Source organism: Poecile atricapillus, chromosome 19 (genome assembly GCF_030490865.1).
Source record: "Poecile atricapillus isolate bPoeAtr1 chromosome 19, bPoeAtr1.hap1, whole genome shotgun sequence".
NCBI lineage: Eukaryota > Metazoa > Chordata > Aves > Passeriformes > Paridae > Poecile > Poecile atricapillus.
Genome location: NC_081267.1, coordinates 7890874 through 7910773, shown reverse-complemented (window position 1 = coordinate 7910773; position 19900 = coordinate 7890874). Strand labels below are relative to the sequence as shown.

Below are 19900 nucleotides of genomic sequence, written 5' to 3'. Positions count from 1 at the left end.
AAAATGCCACAAAATTTTTAAAGTCTCCTCAAAATCCCTCAAGATTCCAGAAAAAAATCCCACAAAAATATTTAAACTTTTGCAAAATCCCACAAAATTGCAAAAAATCCCACGAAATTGCAAAAAAACCTAAAAATATTCCACAAAATCTTCCTCAAACCCTACCAAATTCCAAAAACATCTCACAAAAATCTTTTGAATATCCTAGAAAATTCAAGAAAAATGCCACGAAATTCCAGAAACATCCCACAAAATTGCAGAAATCTTCTCAAAATGCCACCAAATTCCAGAAACATCCCACAACATCTCCACAAAATACCACAAAATCGAAGAAAATACCACAAAATTCTTCATGTCTCCTCAAAATGCCAAAAAATTCCACAAAACTCACACAAAATCTCCTCAATATCCTACAAAATTCAAGAAAAATCCTACAAATTTGCAGAAAAATCAGACACAATTCCCTAAATGTTCTGAAAACCCCACCAAATTCCAGAAACATCCCACAAAATCTCCACAGATTTCCACAAAATCTAAGAAAAATCCCACAAAAATTTTCAAGTCTCCTCAAAATCCCACAAAACACCAGGAAATTCCACAGCATTACAAGAAAATCCCACTAAATTCCAGAAACATCCCACGAAAACACCACAAATTTCCAAAAACATAAGAAGAATCACACAAAATTTTTGATGTCTCCTCAAAATCTCACAAAACACCAGAAAATTCCACAACATTACAAAAAAAATCCCACTAAATTCCAGAAACATCACATAAAATTCTTCATGTCTCCACAAAATCCCACAAAATTCCAGAAAAAAATCCCACAAAATTTCAGAAATCTTCTCCAAACCCCACCAAATTCCAGAAACATCACACCAAATCCCCAAAAATTTCAATAAAATTCCAGAAAAATCCTACAAAATTCTTCAAGTCTCCTCAAAATCCCTCAAAATTCCACAAAAATCGCACAAAATTATTTAAACTTTTGCAAAATCCCATAAAACTCAAAAAAAATCGCATGAAATTAAAAAAACAACAAAAAAATCCCTAAATATTTCCAAAACCCTACCACATCTCAGAAACATCTCACAAAAATCTCTTGAATATCCTACAAAAATCAAGAAAAAACCCCACCAAATTCCAGAAAAATCACACAAAATTCCTTAAATATTCTGAAAACCCCACCAAATTCCAGAAACATCCCACAAAATCTCTACAAAATCCCACAAAATCTAAGAAAAATCCCACAAAATTCCAGAAAAAAATCCCACAAAATTGCAGAAATCTTCTCAAAACCCTACCAAATTCCAGAAACACCCCACCATATCTCCACAAAATACCACAAAATGTAATAAAAGACCATCAAAATTCTTCAAGTCTCCTCAAAATCCCTCAAGATTTCAGAAAAATCCCACGAAATTATTTGAACTTTTGCAAAATCCCACAAAGACGCTAAAGAATCTTACAAAATTGCAAAAAATTTAAAAAAACCTTACAAAATCTTCTCAATACCCTACCAAATTCCAGAAACATCCCACAAAATCCCCACAAATTTCCGCAAAATTTAAGAAAATCCCTCAAAATTCTTCATGTCTTTTCAAAATCCCTCAAAATGCCACAAAAATCCCACAAAATCTCCCCAATATCTTACAAAATTGCACAAAACACCCACAAAATCCCAGAAAAATCCCACAGAATTTCCTGAATGTTGAGAAAACCCTATCAAATTCCAGACACATCCCACAAGATCTCCACAAATTTCCACAAAATCTAAGAAAAATCCCACAAAATTCTTCAAGTCTCCACAAAATACCACAAAATCCAAGAAAAATCCCACAAAATTGCAGATATCTTCTCCAAACCCCACCAAATTCTAGAAACATCCCGCAAAATCCCTAGAAATTTTGATAAAATTCCAGAAAAATCCTACAAAATTCTGCATGTCTCCTCAAAATCCCTCAAAATCCCACAAAAATCGCACAAAATTATTGAAACTTTTGCAAAATCCCACAAAACTCAAAAAAAATCACACGAAATTGAAAAAACAACAACAAAAATCCCTAAATCTTCCCAAAACCCTACCAAATCCCAGAAACATCTCACAAAATCTCTTGAATATCCTAGAAAAGTCAAGAAAAATCCCACCATATTCCAGAAACATCCCACAAAAACCCCACAAAGTTCCACAAAACCTAAGAAAAATCCCACAAAATTCTTCAAGTCTCCAGAAAATCCTTCAAGATTCCAGAAAAAAATCCCACAAAATTATTTAAACTTTTGCAAAATCCCACAAATATAAAAAAAAATTGCACAAAACTGCAAAAAACTAAAAAAATCCCTAAATCTTCCCCAAACCTAACAAATTCCCGAAACATCTCACAAAATCTTCAAAAAATTTCCACAAAATCCAAGAAAATACCTCAAAATACTTCATGTTTCCTCAAAATCCCTGAAAATTCCACACAACTCCCACAAAATCTTCTCAATATCCTATAAAATTCAAGAAAAAACTCTACCAAATTCTAGAAACATCCCACCAAATCTCTACAAATTTCCCCAAAATCTAAAAAAAAGTCCCACAAAATTCTTCAAATCTCGTCATAATCCCACAAGATGCCAGAAAAAAATCCCTTAAAATTCCCTAAACCTTTCCAATACCCTACCATATTCCAGAAACATCCCACCAAATCTCCATAAAATACCACAAAATCTAAGAAAATACCACAAAATTCTTTATGTCTCTTCTAAATCCCACAAAATTCCAGAAAAATCCCACAAAATTCCAGAAAAATCCCACAAAATTATTTCATCTACATTTGCCTTGGCAGTTGTAGATCTCGGCTGCTCTTGCCCCTCTTCTGCTTGCCACTTGAATTTTAGTAGTACAGCTGCAATTGCCTCTTTCAATCAGTGCTACCCGCTGTGCTTTTGTCACGGGGAACTCAGGATTTTTGTTTCAGGCATCACGATCAGTAGAGATCAAAATGCTCCCACGTCCCTGAGCACTAAATCAAGGAGAATTAAAGCCACACAGGTCACATTTGCAGTGCTCAAACACAGCCCTGTTGCTGCTGCTGCTGAAATAGAATCAACTGACAGAGGCCATCACAGAAATTGCCTCTGCAGTGGCAAATAAAATGAAAAAATCCACCAGGAGAAATAAAAAAACAGAACTGCCCAATTCGCTTCATCGTTTCTTCTGAGCAGCAGAAGAAAAAGGAACAGGGCACCTTTCAGGCAGTTCCACAAGCTCAGGGTTCTCATTTCCTGGGGAATCTGAGATGCAATTGGCCTTCTTAAAAGGATAAAAGCAAAGGGAATGAATTGAGAATTATTAAGAAAAAATGACCCTTCTTACACACAAAGTTCACCAAGTCATTCCCTGCATTTCTCCTTTTCACTGTCTTTCTCTCATCCACTGACAGGTCCAGCTTATCATGTTCTGGTGCTTATCATCAGCTGATTGTGCTCTTGATTTCTACCACTGCAAGACATGTAGAATCATCTAAACTGAACACAGAAACAAAATCCCTCTGTCAGCCCATCTTCACGTTCCAGATCACTTTCAAGATGTCCATGGGGCTATTGGAATGATGAGCTCTCCACTGCTGGCTGCAGGATCTGGAGATTCTTTCTCCACATTCAGCCAGGCTTGTATTCCCCAACAATTCCTGGTAGCCCATCATGTTTTCTTTGGGTAGAAGAGGAACAATGAAAACCTTACCAATGGCACAACTCCTCTGTCCACAAGGGAAAGAAAGAACAAGTTGTCAAGTTCTTCAGATATTTGTCCTGCTTTGCTACAAGAGTTGTGCTGCATTCACAGTGTGGGAAGCCAAGAGAAGCTGCAGCTGGGGGCACATCTTGTGACAGGAGCTGTGCCTTGTTCTCCAGGACAGGTTTTTGGAAAGAACAGACAGGACTGGGGAGAAGATTCTGGGAAAATTGAAACAACTTTTTTAAGAAATGAAAATAAAATCCAAAGAAACAACCAATATGTTTTTTTCTATTTTTCTCTATTGATTTTTATGTTTCCCTTTTCCATCTTGCACTGTTTGTCCATCCCATTCATTCCAAATGGATCTCACCTCTAAGATCTGAGACTTGGCAAGTTTTAGACACTGTAAAATATTCTCTATTTATTTTTATGCTATCCTTTTCCATCTTGCACTGTTTCTCCATCCCATTCATTCCAAATGGATCTCACCTCTAAGATCTGAGACTTGGCAAGTTTTAGACACTATAAAATACCATGAGCTATAGCCAGTTTTACTCCCCCTGATTTACTTGGAAAGCAATGCTGGAGACACAAGTGCAGTGCTTGGCTCAGGTACAAATTCTGCATTCAGGGAATGTGCTCAGACAGTGTCTGACCCTCAGCAGGGACAAGGCACAGCAGCAGCCAAGGGCATTGCTGTGCCCCTGTGCAGGAGTCAAGACTCTGGCTCTTGGCTCACCAGGGCAAAGTTCCCGTGTTTGGCCAGGCTCAGGGGCTGCCCGGGGAGCGCGGGGCTCGGGGCGGGGCCGAGCGGGCAACGGACAAACGGACACGGGGACAAACGGTCCCGGTGCTTCAGTTGCAGCGGCAGCGGCGGCAGCAGCGGCAGCAGCGGCAGCAGAGAAAGCAGCAAAAGCAGCGAATTTATCAATTCCCTGTCTCTCTTCTCCCTCTCCCACTGTCCCGCACCCCATCCCGGTCTCCCTTTTCCTGTGTCTCATTCCCTTCCAGTTTCCCTCTCCCCGTACCCACCCGGGCCATGCCCCCGGTCCGCCCCCGGCCCCGGGCGGGGCTGCCGCGGCCCCGGCTCCGGCCCCGGCCCCGGCCCCGGCCCCGAGCATCCCTCCGCGGTCTCCCCTCCGCCCAGCTCTGGCTGTGCTGGCGCTGGCGCTGCTGGGCGGGCATCATTGCCTGGGGCTGGGGCGGCATCGCTGCCCTTTGGCTCCGCCTGGCCCGGCCCCGGCCCCGGCCCCGGCCCCGGCCCCGGCTCCTCCCGGGGCCCGCGGAGGACACAGGCGGCGCGGCCGCTGCCGCCGCCTCCGCTGCGGCTTCCCCGGCCCGAGCTCCGCTGCTCAGCAGCGCGGCCGCCGGCCCCGAGCCGCCGCTGTCGCGTTCCAAAGAGCGAACGCCTGCGGATGCCCGGCCCGGGGAGGTCGGGGAGCGCTCGGGGGCCGTTCCTGGCCCCGGGCCGAGCACTGACGGCCGCGTCTCTTCCCCAGGGAAGGCGCAGGAGGCCCTGCAGCAGCGCTACCGAGTGGGTTCACTGCTGGGGCGCGGCGGTTTTGGCAGAGTTTTCGCAGCCACTCGGCTCTCGGACGGACTCCCGGTGAGCGGTGGGGCCAGCGGCGGGCGGAGGAGGAGGAGCGGGCGGAGGGGGCGGAGGAGGAGAAGGGGGCGGAGGATGAGGAGGGGGCGGATGATGAGGAGGGGGCGGAGGAGTAGGATGGGGCTGGACACGGCAGGCACTGAGCTGAATCCGCTGTTCACTTTGGCTTACAGGTGGCCATCAAAAAGGTGCCACGGAACCGCGTCCGGCACTGGGGCGAGCTGGTGAGTGAGCGGGGCCAGCGGCAGAAGCCGGGGCGTGCCGGGCGGGGATGAGCCGGGACCCGGCAGGGTGGGAGCTGCCAGGACACCTGGAGGGAGAGCGGGCATGGGGCCAGCGGAGGGCACAGAGCATCCCGGGCTGGCTGAGGGCTTCCCGAGCCCTGGCACGGCCTCAGCCCCACTGACAGCACCGTGCTCCTCCCGCAGCCCGACGGCACCAGCGCACCACTGGAGATAGTGCTGCTGGACAAGGTGTCCACAGGCTTCCCCGGTGTGGTGCAGCTGCTGGAGTGGCTTGAGCTCCCCAGCTACATTGTTATGGTGCTGGAGCGCCCGGAGCGGTGTCAGGACCTGCGGCACTTCATTCGGGCACGGAAGTTCCTGTCCGAGGAAGAGGCGCGGGAGCTGTTCCGGCAGGTCCTGGCAGCCGTGCGGCACTGCACCAGCTGCGGGGTCCTGCACCGAGATATAAAACTGGACAACATCTTGGTTGACCTGGACACCGGCGAGGCAAAACTGATAGACTTCGGCTGTGGCACCTACCTTCAGGAGACAGCCTACACTCAATTTGCAGGTGAGCCCACACAGGGGTAGGCTTCTGGTCCCGGCATCTCCTGGCCCAACATCTCCTGGCGCAACAAGGGTGTGGCAGGAGGGATTCTCCCAGGACTGGGGCTGGGGCAGGCAGCCTGACAAAATCCTCCATGGGTAGGGGTGACAGAGAGGGGGAGGCAGAACCTGTGCACCAGCTGGTTTGGTGTGCAGTTGAGAATGGGCTTGGACTGCTCTGCTCACCTGGTTTGCTTTGGTTCATAATGTTTTTTGGGCAATGCCAGCAGGGAGGATGTGGGTATGGTTTTTCCCCAGCACTGAGTGGGTATTTCCCTTTGTGTGTCATGGTCAGGCCTTGCCAGGGTTTCTGCTGCCCTCTTCCAGCACCAGTGACTTCGTTTCCAACCCTGGGTTTGTACCCAAGTCCCAGGTGCTGGCGAGAGGGCAGCAGGTCACCCCATGGGCCACTGGGGAAGCCCCCACATGCCCAGGGATGCTGGGGTCAGGCTCTGGGAGCAGCAGCATCCCCCTGATGAGCTCCATCCATATTCCATAGGAACACCATCATACAGCCCCCCGGAATGGAACGACTTTGGGTGGTACCATGGCGAGGCAGCGACCGTCTGGACCCTGGGCATCCTGCTGCACGAGATGGTCTGCGGGGAGCACCCTTTCAGGAGGGGCAGGAACATCAGATGGGGCCAGCTCCCGCTGCCACAGCGGCTCTCCCAAGGTGAATCCTCATCTCTGGGCACAGGGGGAACACCAGTGTTGGGAGACAGCAGCGGGCTCGTGAGCATCCCGCTCTGGCAGCTGCTGAGGAGGTGGCACATGTCCTGCTCTCCTGCTCTCCTCCAAAACAAAAAAATTAATGGGAAAGTTTAGGCCCAGCTCTGAGCACATCCAGCGTGGCCTGGGCACGGGAATAGTGGGACAAAGCAGACAGGAGCCTTCTCCAACTGACCAGTGGTTTGTGGTTTCTCTCCCCAGACTGCCAAGCTCTGATCAGGTGGTGTTTATCCCTGAACTCCTTGGACAGGCCCTCATTAGAAGACCTGTTCTATGATCCCTGGATGCAGGATATTCATCAGCCCTAGAAGAAGGGAGAGAGCCACAGGCACAGTGATGCAGGGACCTGGTAAGTTACAGCTCCACACATGCCCTGGCAATCAGCAGCAAAGAAACCCAGACTTTTTTGTCCTGCCTGTGTCACTGCACTGGGCTCATCAAATGGGAACACACAGCCCTTGTGCTGGAGCTGAGCTGCTCTGCCCAACACTGGTGGGCACCATCTGAGCTGGTTTTGCTTGTCCTGGTTCACTGACAGCCGGGCCCTGGGCAGAACCCTGACAGCCTGGTGTCCCCCCAGGGAAGAAGGAGCCCCTGGAGAAGCTGGACCAGGTGGGGCTGCTGCTGCTGCTGGAGACATGGAGGAAAACAGCAAGGATGACATCCTCTTCCTCCACCTGGCCAGCGGCAGCTGGCGATGATGGACTTTGATTCTGGCACCTTCTTCAAAGCCAGGCCCCACAGTGAATTTTCAGGTCAGTCCAGACCCAGGGGGATGCTCCCAGATTTGAGCATTGGCCGGGAACCAAAGGTTTCCCCTTTGCTGGGGCAGATGCAACTGATTCCTCAGTGGCTGCCCAGCTGGTTTTTGGCAGGGCTGGGGACATGGGCTGGGGTGGTTACGAAATGGGAGTGGGATCCTGGCCCTGCCAACAGCCCCCACCACCCACCGTGCCCCGGGCTGGGGCTGGGGCAGCCAGCCCGACACAAACAAACCCCCACGGCAGGAGCACAGGTGGGACTCCAGAACCTGAGCACGGCTGCTTTGCTGTGCAGGCAAGGAAGGGCTTGGGCTGCTCCACTCCCCTGCTTTGCTTTGGGATCACCGTGATTTTGGGGGACAGTGCAGGGGGAAAGGGAGCAAGCATGGGCTTCCCTCACCCATGGGTGGGTTTTTCCCCAGAATGTAGGGGTTGGGCCTTGCTCAAGCTTCTGACAGAGATAAGATTTTTTACCATTTTTCTTGTTTCCCCTTTTTGTCTGTAACCTATTTTCATTAATTTGTTGTTTGTTTTTCTAAAGGAAGCGTTCTAGGTGGGATCCAGACTGGATCAGGAAGTGCTTGGGACCAGCTGTGGCGTGGATGGGCCGTGCCCTTGGAGAAGACTGAGGACATCGTTTGGGACCAGCTTTTCTTCTGGCAGCAGATGGTGTGAGGTGGGTCCTCATCTCCCTGGCATGGGTGGGACAAGAGCTTTTGGGAGATGGCAGCGGGCACAGGAGCATCCCGCTCTGGGCAGCTGCTGAGGGGCTGGATCTGCCGTGGCTGGCTGCAGGCTGGGCACATGTCCTGCCCTCCTGCTCTGCTCCCAAAGGCAGCAGTGATGGGCAGCTTTGGGCCCAGCTCTGAGCACGGCCAGCATGGCCTGGGCACCGCGGCTGGCTGGGACAAGGGGACAGGAGCCTTCAGCTGACGGGCGGTTTCTGCTTTCTCTCCTTGCAGCCGGGCTCTGCGGATGCTGAGGCTGCTCTGGGCTCTGCCAGGGCTCTGCTGGGCTCAGCACCGCGCCGGGATCAGCCAAAGAAGAAACGGTGTGACCTGCAGCAGAGACTGGAGCATTTTGGCAATGCAGCTCAAATCTGCAGAGTGTCCACCTCCAAGGGAAAACATGACACCCCCCAAAAATTAAACTTGTTCCATAACTTCTGAAATGAAATCCATCTGGGATGACCCCAAATGACATTTTTCATCTTGCTCAAGCTGTAGCTCAGAACAGTTCTATTCTCTGAAGGAGTTCTGTCCCCCACCCGCCTTTTACTTCACAACTGCTCCCTCCTTTCCCCCAGTGAGTTCCCAGCCCATCACAGTCTCCATCACACTGCAGCCTTCCTTGATTCCCCTCACCACGAGGAAGGCCAAGCCCCAGTCTCAGGGACTCATCCTGTCACTGGCTGAAGAACAGCAATGTTTCAGAAGTCCGGTGGGATTTTGGTATCATTCAGAGCTGCTCTCCAGCCCTCAGCTCTCCTCACTGCTGAGTTCCCACTCCCTTTTCCTCATCCATCAGGATGAGCTCCCTGAATCCCCTTGTGATAAATGGAAATGATTCATGTTAACTAAATTGTAACTGTTTGTAAATTATTATTTGAAATTAGTTATTATTAGACGCAATCAAGGGAATTAGTGTTACAAAGCAGATATATGTTACATGTTAAAATTAAAGTACAGGATGTAGTTCTAGGATAAGTAATGTCCCAAGAGAAAACTGACCGTGAGATGGATAAAGTTGGAACGGCTTTAGGCATAGGGCCTGAAAATTATCAAGTGTAATGCTAATTAGTGGAGCACAATGCTCACTTACATAACACAACACTTAGTACACACGCAGAGCCTGTAAGGTTATCCAGAGAACAACGAGGATGAGTGTAAGCCTTCATCCAAAATAGCACTGAAAGAAGACTGAAGACCCCCTAGCAACAAGTGAAACATGCGCCATGAAGAACAGTGATGTAAAATTAAAGAATCATAAATTGGAGGAGACTTACTGGAAACATGAACAAATATGTATAAGCATATAAGTTTAGTTTGAATTGCTTTGTTTTGTATGTGAGGCAGGGTGAGAAGCCCTCCCCATACCCTGGTCAGTCTTGCTTATGCTTTAATCATACTTAATTACTGGCAAGCTACATTCATATATATGTATATATGTATATATATTTTTTCATATATATATGTATATACATATATTAATATATTCACTAAATTGTACTTTTTACTAAATTGTATTCCTTCTATATCAAATTGCTATTAAATCCACTAAATTGTATTCTTTTATTAAATTGGATTCTTGTATTCAATTCACTAAATTGTATCATTTTTTTTCTTGTTATTAAACTGCTGTTTACTCAATAGACCTAGTCGTCCAAATTTCAGTTTCATTTATGACACTGCCCTTGGGTGAGTTACAGCCACAGTGAGAGGGAGGAGGAGATGATCCCACCCATGGCTGCTGCTGGGTCCAGACATTCACTGAGATAAAGCTGAGCCAGAGCTTCAGCATCTCCCCCAAAATCACGGAATCACAGAATGCCTTGGGGTGGAAGAGACCTTAAATCTTAAGTGAACCTTATCATTCCATCAACTGCCATGGGCAGGGACACCTTTCACTATCCCAGGCTGTTCCAAGCCCTTTCCAACCTGGCCTTGGACACTTCTAGGGATCCAGGGGCAGCCACAGCTGCTCTGGGCAAGCTCTGATCTCTGCCCAGGTGAGCAGGGACAGGAGCCGAGGGAACGGCTGGAGCTGGGCCAGGGCAGGGCTGGGCTGGAGATCAGCAAAAGCTTCTTCCCCCACAGGGGGCTGGGGCACTGCCCAGGCTCCCCAGGGAATGGGCACGGCCCCGAGGCTGCCGCAGCTCCAGGAGCCTTTGGCCAGCGCTGCCAGGGATGCACAGGCTGCGATTGTTGGGGTGTCTGTGCAGGGCCGGGGGCTGGACTCCATGATCCCAATGGGTCCCAGATCCCAGCTCAGCCCCTGGTGCAACTCTCACCCTTTGGCTCAGCCTTTGTGTCCCCTGGAGGCGCTGGCAGAGCTGATGGGGTGGGGCAGGAGCGGGGCAGCCCCAGCGTTCCCCTGGCAGTGACACCACAGCCGGGGCAGCCCCAGCGTTCCCCTGGCAGTGACACCACAGCCGGGGCAGCCCCAGCGTTCCCCTGGCAGTGACACCACAGCCGGGGCAGCCCCAGCGTTCCCTCCCTGGAGATGCTCCAAGGGAAGCGTCCAGAGCCGCGTCCAGTCAGCGGAACTGAGCGGCCACTGAGCACCCCCGGCCTGGGCTGCTGTGGATTCCTCTGCAGACAGCTCGGGGAAGGTCCCCTTGGCCACCCCCACAGTGCCACAGACAAGTGTCACACACAGTTACAGAGCTCTGCCCAGAGCTGACGGGGAGATAATTTTAAAAAAAACCAAAAATATCACCACGGAAAGGGAACTACCTAGCAGAGCTGTTCCAACACTTCAGTTGAGAAACCTGCATGCACACAAGACCTGGGGATGCAAAAAATGAGGCTTTATTGGCACATTTGCAGAAAAATCAGGTTTAGGACAGGCCATCAGCAGAACTGTTCTCATCTGGGTAAAAAAGGCCCCTCTGGCAGCTGCAGGGCCATTGAAAATGCAGACCCTCAGGTCATGGGGGAGAAAAGGGCTCTGAATTCCCCTCCCCTGACATACAAACCCTGCTCCCAGGCTGCTCCCCACACAGGATTCTACTGGAGGACTGTGGAAAGCTGAGAGTTGGCTCTGGCTTCTTCATGCTCCATGTCCTAAAGCTGCCTGGGAGAAGAAATTTAGGGTCAACTCCACTGGCACAATCCCTCCTGGCCCAGGGCACAGCCCCAGGAAGGTCTTTGCTCCTCCCTCGGCCCTCCCTGAGGAGGCTGGCAGGGCTTGCAGGTTTATGGCATTTGTCCTTGCTGCCCCTCACATCCCACTGCCCCACAAAGAGCCCCGAGCCACCCGTGAGGGACAGGCCCTGCTGTGCCAGGCCTGGGCTCAGGGCTTGGCCTTTCTGCTTCCTCCAACCCAGCCAGGGCTGGCTCAGCATTGCAGTTCCCTGTGCTGTGCCCCAAGCTCGCTCGGGCCCTGCTGGAAAGGGACCTGAGGTACCTCGATCCCCTCGGGCAGTGCATGGGAGAAAACAACAAACTTCTCAGGAGGATGGGAAACAAACTTTCAGCTGAAAACTTTAGAGAGTGAGGTACTCGAGAAATCATAAATCTGCATGCAATTAGAGGAAATCACTTCACTAAGCACTGACTGAGCCAACTCGTCCAACCCATCCAGCTTCAAGCTATCCAGATTTTGAAAAGTGGAAGTAAGGGGAGAGAGAGGGACAGAGATCCACAGTCAGCCTTGGATCCAGCACCATCTCAGCTGCTGTGAGCTCCAGGGCCATGGCACATGCCAGTGTCACACCCATGTCACAGCCTCACCTGCTCTGCTCCCTCTCCCAGCTGGGGTTTTCGGGGTGCCAGGGGCTTGGCAGCCACTTTGGGGCTGGAGCAGAGGCTGCAGTGGCTGGGCTGGGGCAGTGACTGTCCCACCTAGGCAGAACTTGCTCTGCCCCCAAACACACCCAGGAGATGTCTGGGGCCATTCATCATTTCTCTGCTCTCCAGCACCGAGGCAACGCACTCTGGCTACAGCTCTGAGCTCGTGCCCACGGCAACCAGCCCTGGCAATGGGGCTCCATGGAGCTGCTCTCAGGAACACCCCAAGAGCTGGGGAGTGCCCCAAAACCTCCTGAGAAATGTGAGATACCTTAAAATCTCGTTGGGAACATGGAATATCCAAAACTCACTAACGGGTTTCCCCTCCATTCATCATCCCCAAACTTTGGCTGTCTCATTCCAGACCCCACCCAACCTCCCCAATCCAAACCCCATCCCATCCCACTCCTGCTGGACATCAAGACCCCATTCTCAAGCCCTATTTCCCCCATTTCACACCTCCCAAACTCCATCCCACCCATCCTGCCCCACCCAATGCCCATCTCACCCCTCCTGATTTGCATCCCACTTCACCCAATCCCCTTCCAACCCCATTCCACCTGATGCCTTCAGAAGGCTGATCTAAAACAGAGGCTGGACAGTTAAGAATAAAGTTTATTAAAAGGCCTTAAAGGATACGCCTTGGGCAGTGCAAGAACCTGGCCAGGGCTACACCCAAGATGGACCAGAAATGGTCACAAAAATAGACAACTCATCATGAGGTCTCACAATTTTAGAAGTTTAGGTCCATCTGCATATTGAGGTTCATTGTTCAATTACAGCTTCAGATGATGAAGTCCTGTCCTTCTTGTTTTCTCTCTTCAGTCCACCCTTGTTTATGCTTTTGGGCCTGAAACTTGTAACAGCTGCCCTTAGTATCAAGGTAGAAATTGTCTACCTACTCTGTGAAGAGAGCTCACTAACACTTATCAGGAAGTTCAAAAATACAAACCTAGACAGTGTAAAATATGAAAGATATGAAAGCTAAAACTTGAGGCATCACACCCTGAGGGGCTGTGGAATCCAATAGTTTTGAGTGGGACTGTGCAGTTTTCAGTGGCATTGAGTGGTTTTGAGGTGACAGATCAAACTCTCATTGCTTTGAGTGACAAAAAATGGAGAAAACTACACCAAATACACCCACAACCCCTAAGTATTTCCCTGAATACCAGATTACCTTGAAGCACTAATAAAATGTGAGGCTCTAGATGCCTTTGATGAATTTGTAGACTTTTACCCCAATTTTGTCTGTTTTAAAGGGATGAAGATTAATCAAAAGATAATCGGAACAAAAGAAAATGACAACCAACCCAGTGTCTTCAAAACGCAGATCACAGGGAACGTGGGTCATCAGGGCTCTGCCCAACGTGGGTCCTCTGATGGGGGATGGAGCTGGAGCAGTGCACAAAGCTCTTCCTGCACTTGGGGCACTCGCAGGGCTTCCCTTACCGGTGCCTCCGCTGGTGTTGGGTCAAGTTAGAGCTCCTGGAGAAGCTCTTCCCACACTGGGGACACTCGTAGGGCCTCTCCCCAGTGTGGATGCGCCGGTGGGTGATGAGGTGAGAGTTGTGCTTGAAGCCTTCCCCACAGTCGGGGCAGCGGAAGGGCCTCTCATCCGTGTGAATGCGCTGGTGCCTGAGGAGATCTGAGCTGGTCTGAAACCTCTTCCCACACTCGGGACACTCATAGGGCCTCTCCCCAGTGTGGATCATCTGGTGGATGATCAGTTTGGACCTCTGGCTGAAGCTCTTCCCACATTCCCCACACTCATAGGGCCTCTCCCCAGTGTGGATGCGCTGGTGCCTGATGAGGTGGGAGTTGTACTTGAAGCCCTCCCCACAGTCAGGGCAGCGGAAGGGCCTCTCATCCGTGTGAATCCGCTGGTGCCTGAGGAGATTGGAGCTGCTGTGAAACCTCTTCCCACACTCACCACACTCGTAGGGCCTCTCCCCAGTGTGGATGCGCTGGTGACGGATGAGTTCAGAGCTGCAGCTGAAGCCCTTCCCACATTCCCCACACTCGTAGGCCCATTCCCCAGTGTGGATCATCTGGTGGTGGATTAGTTTGGTGCTCAAGCTGAAGCTCTTCCCACACTCCAAGCACTTGTAGGGCTTCTCCCCATCCTGAAGCTGCTCATGGACCACCAGCTCAGAGCCCTGGCTGGATCTCCGGCCGCCTTCCCGGCACAGGGTGGGTCTTTCCTCCTCAGAGCACCCTGGGATGGGTTTGGAGCCCCTCCTCCTGCGGGATCTCCGGGTATTTTCCTCCCCATTGGGTTCCTGCACCGTGGAGCCGCTCAAAACGGCCTCTTCCACGAGGTTCTGCCGTGGGGATTTGTCCTCCCTCGTCTCCATCCTCAGCTCCTTGTCTGTGGGAGGAAGGACAAGGAGAGGATGGGATTTGCCTCCGTGCCAGAGGGAAGGGGAAGGAGATCCCCCCAGTGCGTCCCCGGCAGGACGGCGTTGGCAGCGGGGTTGTCCTGCAGCCGGGGGCCAGGCTGGGCTGGGAGATGGAGCAGGAGAGAGGGGGAAAGGGGCACTGACTTCCTCCTCACCTGTCTGGGTGTCCTGGGGCATCTTCCTCTTCCTCGCAGCCTCCTTCTCCATCTGGCCAAGGTTTGGGAATGAGAAATCCTTGTTTGCGGAAATATACAATGCATGAGCACATTGGGTTAGGGTGTTCCTCCTGACCAAGTTCATCTCTAGAAGTTACCGGGCATCTGGGGCCCATAAAAACCTCCCAAACACCAAAATTCAGCCCTGAAAATGCCTCCCGGGAGTTCCCCATCTCTGTTCTGTCCCCTTTGCAGTTCAGGGGTTCCCCCCTGTCCCAGCTGCTGGGGGTCACGCTTGCACTGGGGTTCCCCTGTCTACTCAGTCCCTGCCCACCCCAGGTTGCTGGGAGTGCCAGAAATCCAAAAAGTTCCCCTCATTTCCATCTCCCCACTTAGGAATGCTGGGACCACCCAGTGTCGCCCCAAGGGGCATTTTCTGCTCAGCTTTGCAGTCCTTAATTCTTAAATATCCCCCCCAAAAAAACCCAACCCAGGGACCCCCCAGGAGATCTGGGCTGAGCTCCCCCTCTCGGGGTACCTGTGGGATGGGGGGTGATGATCCCACAGGTGGGGGATTGTAAATTCAGGGAGTTCTTGACCTCTTGGTTCCTTCTCCTTTCCCTGATCCTCCTTTGTCCCTCCTCTTCCTGTTGAAGTTCATTTAAAAAATTATGGTATGTCCCAAGGGAAGAACTCACCTTTGGTGTTGTATAAGGTCAGTCCCTACCTAACCTCCCTTTTCTTTTCCCTATCCCATTGGCTGTAACCCCCCCTGTATCCCCTGGCCACCCCCTCTCCCAAGTTTAAGAGAGCACCCGAGGAATCTCAGCCTCTTTCTTGCCCTGGGAGATCCACATACAATAAACCCAGGACCACGTCTCGTAAGTCTGAGCCTTCTCTGTCTAAAATACCTTAGGTCCATGTTGGATATATTTTGAGACCCCTTCCCGCCCGTGTTCTGAGAAGGGCGGACACATCCCCATGGGGAACAAGACTGAAGGGGTTTGTGGAGTATTTACAACATCTTCCTCCCTCTCCTCCCCTTCCATCCCTCCTCCTTCTCCTCCCTAACGCCAGCACCTTCTCCTGCTTCCATCCCTTCTCTCTCTCCTTCTTCATCCCTCCTCTTCCATCCCTCCTCCTCCTCCTCCCCCAGGAGCAGTGACACCCTCGGTGCCCCGTTCCCAAACCCCTCACAGCCCACGGCAGGAGCGGGGATGGAGCCGGGACAGGTCGGGATGGGCAGCGCGGGGCTCTCCGCTGCTCCCACCCGCTGGGGACGGGGGGAACCCGGCCCGGGGAAAAGGAGAGGGAAACTGGGAAAATTGGGGGCTGCAGATCCAACCTGGGGCTGGCTGGGGACCCTGGCTGGGGACTGCCAGCCCTTGGGGCTCCTCTGGGGAGATGCGGGAGGGGGGAACACAGAGAGGGCTGGGGGATCCCAGGAGTGGCAGCACTGGCAGGGACTGGTTTGTACTGGGGTAACTGGAACCTTACTGGGGTAACTGGGAATGACTGGGAATGAGCACAAGCATGCTCTGGGCAGCTGGGATATACTGGGAGTGACAGTGACCATACTGGGAACAGCTGGAACCACAGTGGGAGAAACTGGGAGTGAGTGGGACCATGCTGAGATGGACTGGGACTATTCAGGGACAACTGGGATCATACTGGTAGGAACTGGGAAAAATTACAACTATTCTGGGATCATACTCAACTGGGATCATACTGGGATCAGAGTGGGAGCAGCTGGGTCCATGCTGGCTGAGACTGGGATCCCACTGAGGATGACTGGAATCATACTGGGATTGACTGGGAGTGGCTATGAACAACTGGGAAGAGCTGGGAATGACTGGGAGTGTGCTGGGGCTGACTGGGATATACTGGGAGAGACAGGGAGTCCCAGGGATCACACTGGAGGCTACTGGGGTCATACTGGAACTGACAGGGAGCAACTGGGGGCCACTGGCCTCATACTGGGAGTGACTGGGATTAGATTGTGACTGGGATCAGACTGGGAGTGTGACAGAAACTGGAAAATTGGGGAAAAAATGAAAAAAAAAACCCAGGATAAACTAAAGGAAAACAGAAGGGAAAATTCAGGGAAAAACCAGAAAAATATCAAGGTGAAATAAAAAAAAATTGGGGAAAAACCAGGAAAAAATTGGGAAAAATTCGGGAAAAACAGGGGAAAATTTGAAAAAAAAAAATGGGGAAAACCACGAAAAATTTTGGGGAAAAAAAGAGAGAACTCAAGGAAAAAATGGGAAAATTTGGGGGAAAAAGTCAGGAAAAGAAAGTGGAAAAAATCTGGGAAAAATCAGGAAAAATCTGGGAAAAATGGGGAAAAAATCAGGAAAAAATAGGAAAAGAAGGAAAAATCATGAAAAACCAGGGAAAATTGGAAAGAATATTGGGGAAATCAGAAAAAAAAACTGGGAAAGAACTTGGAAAAATTGGGGAAAATCCAGAAAAGAAAGAGGAATAAAATCTGGAAAGAAATAGGAAAAATCCCAGGAAAAATCAGGTAAAAACTAGGGAAATTTGAGAAGAAATTGGGAAAAAGCTAGAAAAAATTTGGGAAAGTAAGAGAGAAGAATCAGGATAAAATGGGAAATACATGAAAAAAATTGTAAAAAATTGTGAGAAATGAGGGAAAATATCAGGACAAGAAAGCCAAAAAGACCCTGGGAAAATCAGGAAAAATCAGGAAAAAATTGGGAAAAATATTTGAAAAATGAAGGAAAAACCAGAAATATTTGAGAAAATTTGCAAAAAAATCAGGAAAATAATTGGGAAAAAATCAGAAAAAAAATGTGGAAAAAAAGGAAAAATCAGGGGAAAACCAGGGAAAAAACAGGAAAAAGATAAAAAAATCTGGAAAAATCTGAAAAAAACAATGAAAAAAATCAGGAAAAAATGGGGAAAACCAGAAAAATTAGGGAAAGGAAAAGGGAAAAATCAGGGGAAAAAATGGGATTAAAAACAGGAAAAAACACAAAAATCAAGGAAAAGTTTGAGAAAAAAAATGAAAAAATTTTGAAAAAAACCCCCACAAAAATAAAAAAAATAATGAAAAAAAATCGGGAAAAATCAAGAAAAAATCGGGACTATCAGGAAAAAGATTGAGAAAAAATTGGGTAATATTGAGAAAAGAGAGGGAAGAAACCTGGGAAAAATCAGGAAAAATCAGTAAAAATTTAGGAAATACACGAAAAAATCAGGGACAAATTGTGAAAAAAAATGGGGAATAACCAGGAAGAAATGGTGAAAAGAAGAGGGAAAAATCCAGAAAAAGTGGGGGAAAATCAAGAAAAAAATTTAGGGAAAAAATTGGGAAAAAACGGAAAAATCAGGAAAAGAAAGAGGATGAAGACCGGGAAAAAAGTGGGAAAAAACAAGGAAAAAAGTCAAGGAAAAAATGAGTAAAAGGAAGCGGGGAAAAAATTTTTGGAAAAATGGGGAAAAAATTGGGAAAACGCCAGGAACTATCTAGGAAACAAACAGGAAAAAATCAGGAAAAATTAGGAAAAAAAGGGGATATACTGGGACAAATCAGAGAGAAAAATCAGGAAAAAAATTTGAAAAATATGTGAAAAAAAATGTGAGAAATGAGGAAAAAAAATCAGGAAAAGAAAAATGGAATAAAACCTGGAAGAAATCAGGGGAAAAAAGCAGAAAAAAAAAATTAAAAATATTGGGGAAAAATCAGGAAAAAAATGGGAAAAACAGGGGAAAAAATTGGGAAAAAAATGGGGAAAACCAGGAAAATTACGGAAACATTTGAGAAAAAGTTGGTGAAAAGACAGAAAATTTTGGGAAAAGAAGAGGGAAAAACCAGGAAAAACAAAAACATCAGGAAAAAAATGGGAAAAAACTGGGAAAATTTCAGGGAAAAATGAGGAAAAAATCAGGAAAAAATAAGAAAAAAAAAAATAGAGACAAAAATTGGGGAAAATAATGCAAAAAATCAGGAAAATAACAGGATGAAATCCCCCTATCTCATTTTTAAATGGAATTTTAGGAATTGCCTACCTGGGAGGTCGTAGAAGAATTTCCAGACCTGGGAATCCGGGGAGTGGGGAAAGGTGGAATTGCGGATGAGCTGCTCCAGATTTTTGGGAAGGTAGATGGCCTGGTCCTCTTCCAGCTTCCAGAATGTTCGGATGAATCCCACGCCTCCTTCTGGCTGGAAATCATGGAAAAATCATGGAAAAATCATTGGAAAGCTGTGATTCAAATTCATGGAGTTTTTCCCCCAAAGCACCCTTTTTTCCCGACAATATTTCTATTTTTCCCCCCCAAAATATTAATTTTTGGGATAATTAAATGGGGAAGATTAGGGGGAAATAGGGAAAAGTAGGATGGAAATGGAGGAAAAATGGCAAAAAGTTGGGGAAAACTAGAAAAAAATGCAGGAAAAGAGAGAAAAATGGGAGGAAAATTGGGAGAAAAATGGGGGAATATGCAGTGAAAATGGTAAAAAAAAATAGGGGAAAAGTGGGATAAAAATAGGGAAAAATGGGATGGAAATGGAGGAAAAATTGGGAAAAATGGGAGAGAAAAAATGGACGAAAATAAAGATAAAAAGATGGAAAAATGAGATAAAACCAGGATAAAAATGGGGGAAAAAATGGGGGAAACTGGGAGAAAAATGGGGTGAAAATGGGAATAAAAATGGTAAAAATGAAGAGAAAGTGGGAGAAAAATAGAAGAAAATGTGGAAAATAGGGGAGAACATGGGGAAAAAAATGAGGAAAAATGGAGCAAAAAGAGGGTAGAATGGGGAAATGCATAAAAATAGATTAATAATGGGAAAAAAATTGGGAAAATATAGGAAAACAGGGGAAATTTGAGTAAAAATGGAAGAAAAATAAGAAAAAATTCAGAAAAATTGGGAAAAAAATGAGGAAAAATGAGATAAGAAAGGGCAAAATGCAGGAAAAAAATGAGAAAAATGGGGAAAAATTATATGAAAATAAGATAAAAATAAGGAAAAATACAGCAAAAATAAGGAATAAATTGGGATAAAAATAAGGAAAATTTGGGATAAACTGGATAAAAATGAGGGAAAATGGGATAAAATTGGGGGAAAATAGAGTAAAAATGAGGGAAAAAATGGAGATAACATCTGGGGAAAATGGAGACAAATTGTACTCTAATAGGGAATGACTGGAAGTGATTT

At 48.2% G+C, this 19900-nt stretch overlaps 2 pseudogenes; one reads left to right on the top strand and one right to left on the bottom strand.

Moving 5' to 3' along the window:
• The window catches only part of LOC131586380 (uncharacterized), a 585722-nt pseudogene that overhangs the window by 148174 nt on the left and 417648 nt on the right, over positions 1-19900 (bottom strand).
• LOC131586384 (zinc finger protein 850-like) overlaps positions 1-19900 on the top strand; it is a 287187-nt pseudogene that overhangs the window by 230021 nt on the left and 37266 nt on the right.